Below are 9,659 nucleotides of genomic sequence, written 5' to 3' on the forward strand. Positions count from 1 at the left end.
AACGGACGATGCGGCTCGACATGTTTCTACCATTTTTGCTTACCAAAATAAGATCACCAGCCAAACTACAATGACACATGTACAATTTGTGACGATCCTCCTGCTCATTTCTGCTAAGCAGACAAATTGTTAGGCAATATTTTCTGCCTCAGCAGCTCTTGTGAATAGATCATGATGGGTTTAAATTAAAATATAATGGTTGATAATTTGTACATGGATCATGACAAATTTTGCTGGTGGCAAAATATAATGACCCACGTTGTTTGATACTGTGTGCAGTAGCCCTACACGTAATGTTATACTCCAGTGATTTTTATTAACATTTTACGCACTGTGGCAGAACGTCATTCGTTTCAAATGCTGACATTGATACCCTCACATTTCGATCACGACATGCTGTGATTATGTTGTCGTCATTTCAAAGGTCAAGTTGAAAAACGTCTCTCTCGAGATCTCAAACTCTCGTGTTTCTTGGCTATGATGGCCGTTCATTAAAGGCGCTGATGGACACCTTTGGTAACAGTTGTTAAAGACCAGTGTTCTCACTTGGCGTATCCCAACATTATGTAAAAACAGATCTCTGAAAATTTGGACTCAATTGGTGATCGAAGTTGCAAACAATTAATTTAAAAAAGAAAAGAAAAAAACTCGTTGCACAAACTTTTTTGCTTTCAGATGCCTTCAAAAGGCTTCAGCCTGAAGTCTTGTTATACTTCTAAGTGAGAAATTACTTCTTTCTCGAAAACTACGTTACTTCAGAGGGAGCATTTCCTCACAATATTTTATACTATTAGGAGCTCTCCATTACTCATTACCAAGTAAGTGTTTATGCTAACAATTATTTTGAGTATTACCAATAGTGCCCAGTGTCTTTAACATAAGATAAGTTGTTGATAACCATAGTGATTTATCACACTTTGGTTAACTCTTTTATCTCAGTTCTTTGTGCCTAAAAACAGGAACACCAACCAAATTTCCATGTGATTTAATTTCAGCTGAATACCAGTAACAAGCAATTTGCTAATGGAAATTCGGTTGAAAATCCTGTTTTTTTCAAGGAAGAAATTTCATGCTAAGCAAATTTTTGATTGCTTAGCAGCGTTTTGAAATTGTGTAGAGTGCTGCTCAGAAATTTCGCTAAAATGCGCATTTCGCTGAAACGTGCATTAATTTTGTTTGTTTTGCGCTCTGGTGTACACTTTAATCTTTCCTACACATCTTGAATTATACTTATGGAGCAATGTGTAAGGTTTGCCTTGCAATTGAAGAAGAAGAGTAGATGTTATTACCTCTAAACACTAAGCATATATACCATAGCTTGTATAATTTGTATAACGATTTTATTCAGGGGTGGATTTCACAAGAGTTAAGACTAGTATTATCTCGAGTTAATTGCCTATATACGTTTTTCATATCACTTGTGACTGGTCCTAAGTAAGGACTAGTCCTAACTCTTTGAGAAATCTAAAATATTTTAATTTACAAAGTTTGCTATAATGTGACCCAACCTGAGCTTTTATTGCCATGGTTTTGAAATGTCTGAGATTGACTTTGGTTCAAATTGTGTCAAAATCTCCCCCCCTGCATATTTAAACTTGTAACTAAATGACGTTTTCCACTTATTTGTAGTCAAGGGTTCTAGCTAGCAAAAACAATTAAACAAACAGCACCAACGGGTCCAATCACAGAGTGTTAGCACTGTCCTAGGAGATATTAAAAACTTGAGGCTATAGTCCCAAGTTAGGACGGAACGAGTAACTCGTCCTAACTCGAGATAAGACTATAGTCTTAAAGTACACGTTGCCTTGGATCGGTCGAGTTGGTCTTTGAGAAGCGTTTGAAACCGTTTTTTATAAAATACATAAATGGTTAGAAAGATATATTAAAAGTAGAATACAGTGACCCACACAAATTTGCCTCGAAACTGCGTTTTTTTTTTCCACTTTGCTAACTAACACGGTCGGCCATTTATGGGAGTAAAAAACTTTACTCCCATAAATGGCCGCCCGTGTTAGTCGACGAGGTAAAAGAAAAACCACGCAATTTCGAGTGATATCTTTCTAATCATCTGCATTTATAACAAACGGTAACAAACGCTTTTCAAAGACCAACTCGACCGATCCAAGGCAACGTGTTCCTTTAACTCTTTGTAAAATTGAGCCCAGCCCAGGCGTGCCAATTTTATCACATTAACTGCAGAATTGCCAACTCTCACTGATTCTGCTGCAAGGGAGTCCATGAAAATAAAACAAATCTTTCTAATATTTTAATGGATAAATTTGAAAATTTCACTGATTATGGAATTTTTGTCCGTGATTATATTGAATATCTTCTTTCTAATAATATCTCAGAATCCTTTTCAAAGATGGAGTCTTGCCATTTCATGTCGTTCATGGGTGTTTATTTTTGTCTGAAAAGCTAAACGACTATTCTACTAAAATAATTGCTCATAGAATTGAAGTAAAGTTACTAGAAAAGGTATTTGGTTTGTCTTCAAAATACTGTTGAGTTTTCAAAATACGGTTGAGTTTTCAAAATACGGTTGAGTTTTCAAAATACGGTTGAGTTTTCAAAATACTGTTGAGTTTTCAAAATACTGTTGAGTTTTCAAAATACTGTTGAGTTTTCAAAATACTGTTGAGTTTTCAAAATACTGTTGAGTTTTCAAAATACTGTTGAGTTTTCAAAATACTGTTGAGTTTTCAAAATACTGTTGAGTTTTCAAAATACTGTTGAGTTTTCAAAATACTGTTGAGTTTTCAAAATACTGTTGAGTTTTCAAAATACTGTTGAGTTTTCAAAATACTGTTGAGTTTTCAAAATACTGTTGAGTTTTCAAAATACTGTTGAGTTTTCGAAATACTGTTGAGTTTTCAAAATACTGTTGAGTTTTCAAAATACTGTTGAGTTTTTTTTTAAACAATTATTATCAATATTTAGCAGGAGGAGCTTATTTAGTGTGGTTCAACCAATACTCGAATGTCTTTATATCTAATACGGCTTCGTCATGGTTCCAGTTTGCTTGAGTTGAACAAGTGGGGAGCCATCTTGCTAAACTTGAAAAAGTCTATCTTTATAGTTGGTGGCATTCCAAAGTGTTTGCTACAAAGTTCATTAATGATCACTATTACGTCATTTCATTTGACAGACTTGTAGTGGAGGAAGAGTCATCTTTATAGACTTCACGCAGTCCTTCAGTTGGTTGCACACAGCCCCCCCCCCCCCAAAAAAAAAGCGTTGGTTAAGCCCCAACATCCCTGGCTAGACTTGACAAAGTCTATCCTTAGTTGGTGACAATCAAAATTGTGTGTCACAAAGTTCATCGTTATGCATCACTTCATTTGATAAACTTGAAGTGGAGTTTTAACTTTATAGACAGTCCAAAAAGCGTTGGTTAGGCCTCCATGCGCCTCTCGCAGTCACAATCATGTGCAAACTTAAAGGGAGAGACATCTGGCTAAACTTGACACAGTCCTTCAGATGGTAGCACAGTCAAAGAGTTATCAGACCCAATAGTGGGTGTAGGCATGTAATCTCTGGTGTTCGCCTCAATCTGTTGTAGAAAATATACAATTTCCAAAGATTAATATTTATATAAAATAAACTCTTTAAATAAATACATCAGTCGTTCTGATGATTAGTTAAAGTGTCATGCAAGAAATTTCTCCTCGCATCCCAATCAGTTGCTCAACTCATTAAAGACACTGGACACTTGGTAATTGTCACAGACTAGTCTTCACAGATGGTGTATCTCAACATATGCAAAAAAATAACAAACCTGTGAAAATTTGAGCTCAATCGGTAATCGGAGTTGGGAGAAAATTATGAAAGAAAAAAACACACTTGTTGGACGAATTTGTGTGCTTTCAGATAGGAAATAACCTCTATTTCAAAATCTATTCTACTTCAAAGGGAGCCGTTTCTCACAGTGTTTTGAACTGTCAACAGCTCTCCAATTATCGTTACCAAGTTGAGTAATTACCAATAGTGTACCTTCCCTTTAAAGGTGCTATAACATTAAACCCCTTGCCACATTTTGTGAGGCAACCTTCTCTTCAAGTGAAAGTTTTATAATTTAAAAAAAAAACTTACCATGCAGTATACTGTTGTCTCCCCACACCTGTTTCCTCAAACGATGCTCATACAAAGTCCGGTTGTGGTCACTACTCTACAAGAGACTGCTCAACTGATGAGGGAGAATAATATAGGCACAGACAAATTGAATTATTTAAAACCTCCTTACAATAAACTGCAAGAAGAACCAACTTTTACCATTTCAAGAAGGATTTCAATTTGGGTTGTACAAAGATTCTGTGAAAGCAAGCTCACTGGTTCTCGAGTTTTGTTTTGCTCAGTGGTTGGCTGGTCGTTCATGTTTTCTTATTGTAGAATAAAAACTGTCCTGCTTTTAACTTTTACCAGGGCTGATGGTATAGAAAATAGACTGGACTACTACTTTAGCTTATAGGATCGTATAATTAACTGTACTGCCGCGGAGTCAGTTCTGAATTGGTCTCTACACATCTTTATGATAAACTACAAGGAGAGTCAACTTCTAATGTTTAAAGAGGGATTTCAGTTTGCTTGGATTGTACAAAGAAATTCTTTTTCAAAAGAAAGTTAATTGGTTCTCAAGTTGGCAGGTCGTTCATATTTGCTGTTGTAACATTTCAAATGACAGTTGGTAACAACTGTCTCTACTTTGTTTAACAGATTAAAACATTTCTTTGGCGCATGTTTCGTTTTTCCTTCAAAGTCATCAATAAACTAAGGTTTTGATTTGCTCACAATCCTCTAAATTTATAAAATGAGTTGTCAAATAGTTGGGAAATCTTTCCACCAGTAACTTGTAATTGATACTACTAATACTTTACCAAATCTCTCGCAAGATCATTGATCCTGCTTTAAACAGGCATCACCCCGGCTCAGTGAATAAATGTCGTCGCACACAGACTTCATCATCTTCAGGAAGAAAACACGATCTGCAATTTGAAAAAACAAATATCTAAAAAAGGTAAGCATTTGGGGGTCTTAATATCAAAAAGACAAAGTCGGATCCACCCTTCCTTATACATCACTTTTTTTGTAACCAAGAAGAGTCAACTTCTAATGTATAAGGAAGGATTTCAGTTTGCTTGGATTGTACAAAGAAATTCCTTTTTTTTGGAAGCAAGTCAACTGGTTCTCAAGTTGGCTGGTCTATCATACTGGCTGCTGTAGAATCTAAAATGACAGTTGTAATTGGTAATTGATTAAAAACCTATTTTTTTGTTGGCGCATGCTTCGTTTTTCCTTCGAAGTCATCAATTAACAGTGAATTAATTTAAATTCGTCAAACATTTCTAAAATGAGTTGTTGTCAAAGAATTGGGAAATCTCTCCACCTGCTATACTTGTAATTGGTACTACCAATACATTACCAAATCTCTTGCAGGACCACTGATCCTGCTTTATAGGGATCACCTCGGCTCAGTGAAGATGTCATCGCTCAGACTACTACATCATCTTTAAGAAGAAAACATGATCTGCAATTTGGAAGCACAAAATATCTAGAAAGGTTAGCATTTAAGGTCAATTAACCAAATTGAGGTCCACTCTTATATACATCACTTTTTGTTTCCAGGTGGTCATACACACTTGAGAATAGACTTTGTTCCATGTCTTTGATCGTGGTTTTTTAGTCGTCCTGATAGCCGCTACAAACAGCGCCCTCTTATGATCAACCATCGTCATTTATTTAGGCTACGGTTTAGCCTAGCTAATAGTGTGGGCGTTTTTCGTGGCTGAGATGCAAAAAAAAACTGCGATCTAAGACTTGAATCAAGTCTAACTTGAAGCCTGAAGGTCACTTCAAGGTGTGGGCTACAAATCAACTACTTCCGAGGGGCTGACGCCACCTACTCTTGGGGCTGAAACAGGGTTACCCACTTTATAGTCCATGCTTGGGTATCAATCATCAGAAGCCTGGCTGCTAGAGCATAAAGCACTACCTCTCCCCCACTTGAGATAAACCTCAATACTTTACCAAAACCAATGTCAGCTACGGTGTCCCCAATCAGCCATCGCTTCACAGCTTGAAACAACATCCACTTTAGCGATAACATGTCACAATCTGTTGACAAAATAAAAACAACATCAATACATGCAGAAAGGAAGGTTAGGACCAGTGGAGCAGACTTACCAGATACTTTACCCAAATACTTCACCTGGCACTTAACCTTTGCTCCAAAGATCTGACCTCATTGACCCCACTGACCACTACAAACTGGAAAAGAAAACAAAATATTGCCAGGTATTAAAAGAGTGCAGATTAAAGGTAAAAAGCTGATGAGGAATCGTTAGTTTTCTTTCCCAATTAACCTCATACTTGACCTGTTATACCATGGTTATACTTAACCATAAATGCAAACGGCTGACCTCTGACTCCAGTCACTCATCTTGGACATCAAAGGGAGTGTCGCTGTGAAAAAAAAACGTTTGTAAAAATGCTGTGAAAAAACGTTTGTAAAAAGTCTGTGAACAAAAACGTTTGTTAAAAGGCTGTGGGAAAAAACGTTTGTTAAAAGGCTATACAAAAAATCTTGTTAAAAGGCTGGGAAAAAAACGCTTGTTAAAAGGCTGGGAAAAAAAGTTTGTTAAAAGGCTGTGAAAAAAACGTTTGTTAAAAGGCTAGGGGAAAAAAACGTTTAATAAAAGGCTGTAAAAAAACGCTTATTAAAAGGCTGTAAAAAACGATTGTTATTTACACCATTTGAAAAAACGCTTGGTATTCGGTCACTACCCTTATACTTAACCTGTTACACTTAACCATTGCTGCAAACACCCGGCCTCACTTGCTTCCAGTCACTCATCAGGGACATCTAAGTACGGCATTTACTGATGATGGCATAGTAGTTAGTTTTGCTTCAAGACACTTGAATCAAGACTAAGCACTACACCACCTTATACTTTACCTTTTGCCTCAGGAACATGTTAGAAGATAGAGTTAGTCTTATCTCTAGCTAGGCCAACTAACTATAAATCCCCTAGGCCTGGACTATCTTACCATTCATACATTACCAAGGCAACACGCTTCACTGATGATCTGCTCTGTTCACCTCCTTTAAGTCCTCTTCAGTCTTTTTTTCTTTCTTATCTTGTAACCGTTTTCGCTTTTTTTTTTATCTCGCAGCGCTCGCAAATAAGCAGTTTGAAGAAGCTATTTTCAATGAGCCCTAAGCTTTAATATACAAAATTTAATTAACGGGACTGGAGCTTGCCTCATTTTTTTTTAACCTTGGCATTTAGTTATACGATTTATTTATTTTCTTCAATATTATCAATAAGTTTTCAAGGACTTTGTCTACATTCAAAATTGATGTAATGCTGATATTAGGAGTATGTAAATATTAATTAAGCTAATGTCTAAATCATTATTTAATACTCCTATATCAACCATTCACCATCAAATTGAAGGCTAGGGGAAAGTGCAGAAATTACCTAATTTTTGTTTGATGACACAGTATTGCTTATACTTTTAATGGAATTACATACTTTTGAAAAAGAAGTTGGATTTGGTGTTTCTTTTGTTTAAAAACATTACCCTATTTGAAGTATAACATCACGACAATTAAAAATAAGTATGGCAACTGACGACTTGAAGTATCAACCCTGATCGAAATTTCCAGTAAACAAGTCTCCTAAATAAAAAGCATCATTGGCTTCGACCAATATGCATCTCAAGAAATGCCAAGACAGTGTGAAGTAAACTTTGAAACTACATGCAAGGACAACATCAACAAGATCGCCGAACATTGGTGGGGGAGGGGCGGTACAAAGGGGTGGGACTCTGCAAGAGAACGGGTTAAATCTCCTCTTACACTTTGAAGTCTTCGCCTTGTCTTGATCTTGATCTTGAATACCAACTTGCGTTATCCAACCTCCACTGAACTTTTTGAGGGGGTGGGGGGGGGGTGGAGCAAGAGGAGTCCACTGGTTGACTTGGGTTTACAGATACAAATTACCGAAACCAAGCAGTGTGACCCTGATGCATCCAATATCGGGATTGCTATCTATTGTTTTTTATTTTTAAGATCAATTTTTTTTTTTTAAGACCAACAATTTTTTATTTATTTTGTTTGCTTTAACGTTTCTTTTTAAAACCATCACAACCCACAAGAGGCCTGAGTTTTATGTAAATTCCGTTCATCCCAATTTGTGTGTTTTTCACCATAAAACCCCCCAAATATATATACAAATAATGTAAATGGTTTCTCTGCATTTTTGTCTAGAATGGGTTTACTGAACAGTTGCTTGAGGGATTTGAAAAAGGGGACATGAAGTCCAAAATTTTTTAATTAAAGAGGTGAAGAGCACAAGGGAACTTCAAAAAGTGGAGTTTGGATACACGACAAAGTTTTCCTGACCTTGGTCCTTTGGTGAACTCCAACGTTACGTCCACAAACCACATATCCATAGACATGCATCACCCATCTCTCATGGGGGGGGGGGGGGCATCAGCATAGTGGCGTTTCCTCTACCCTGCAGCTCAAGAAAAGGACCCAGCTCGTTCCTCGACTTTTTACCTGAGAAAATTAATTCAAATTAGTTCATATTTCCCAAAATGGGTCAAGAGTATAATATGTCCACGGAAAAAGTCAGCTTAAACAATTCTTTGTGGGATTACAAGACTTGGGTGCCAGTAAAAAGAGACAAAATAGGCAGACCGGCAATTTAGGGCTAGGTATCTCGATAGAGCGCCGGCACGTTTTCCCGGAGATCTAGTTTGTTCAAATCCCACTCTAGTTAAGTTTCCTTTGTTCTTTGAACCCCAAATAAAAAAGAACCACCAGTGCTACACCTACAGTTCACGTTCTAAGAGGATAATATGTCGAACAATTTCGAAGGTAATTTCCCAATCCTTACCTCAACAAGATGTCGTTGGAGCTATGTGTTCGGCTTTGGAAGCGAAGTTTCACACTGCAGTGTACGGCGAGTCACATCACAGCTCTCTCTAGCTTTGTCTAGCCAGTGAGAAACCTACACAACACAATGTTCATACTTCTTGACTTTACATCTTGACCAAGGCCAAGGCTCAGAATGAAGAATATAAAATGGTAGCAATAGTGCTATAATAGTTCTTGCCGAATAATGTTTAAACTAAGCTTCGTTAAGTTAATATTGTTATAAATGATTATTTCGTCTTTTAAAATATGTTGTTATAATAGTGTTAACTTAATGGTGTATGTATTATGTATTATCATAACAATGTTGAAATAAATGTTCTATGATTGATTGATTGATTACTGAATGCACATGCTTTGCCATGGTGAGAATTTCGATAAATTTATCATTACAAGTTCATCAGAAAAAGGCGAGGTGCGAGTCCCACGTTGGAGCTGCAGGGCGTGGTGCTTTCCAGGCTGCGACTGTCCAGGGTCTACTGAATGCCGCGCTGCTTTCGTGCTGCATTCGCCATTATAGGTCAAACTCGTTACTTGATAACAATGGGTGTCTTGCCAGCTCGCATTCCACAGTTAAACCCCAGTTCAAAGAATGCACAAGAAGACAATGGCAGGCAGTAAGCCTTTTATTGGAGAAAATATCTCAGAAGAATAAAAGTGATCGGGTATTCTAATTTTTTCGTGGACGGGGTTTGGTAATAAATTCCATTTCAGAGCT

General features: G+C 36.9%; 1 long non-coding RNA gene across 3 annotated transcripts; it reads right to left on the reverse strand.

The window, feature by feature from the left end:
* Positions 1 to 2,326: 2,326 nt before the first annotated feature.
* Positions 2,327 to 9,120, reverse strand: LOC117297367. Of its 3 annotated transcripts, none has more exons than XR_004519874.1 (6): positions 8,904 to 9,120; positions 6,206 to 8,563; positions 5,420 to 6,111; positions 4,875 to 4,982; positions 4,093 to 4,186; positions 2,327 to 3,553 (listed from the first exon to the last, which is right to left on the reverse strand). It is a non-coding gene; the product is annotated as an uncharacterized LOC117297367 (long non-coding RNA). The 3 variants fall into 3 exon arrangements; XR_004519873.1 differs by having other exon boundaries at positions 2,328 to 3,553; positions 5,420 to 5,524; positions 6,025 to 8,563; XR_004519872.1 differs by having other exon boundaries at positions 5,420 to 8,563.
* Positions 9,121 to 9,659: the final 539 nt, after the last annotated feature.

Source organism: Asterias rubens, chromosome 12 (genome assembly GCF_902459465.1).
Source record: "Asterias rubens chromosome 12, eAstRub1.3, whole genome shotgun sequence".
NCBI classification, from domain to species: Eukaryota; Metazoa; Echinodermata; class Asteroidea; order Forcipulatida; family Asteriidae; genus Asterias; species Asterias rubens.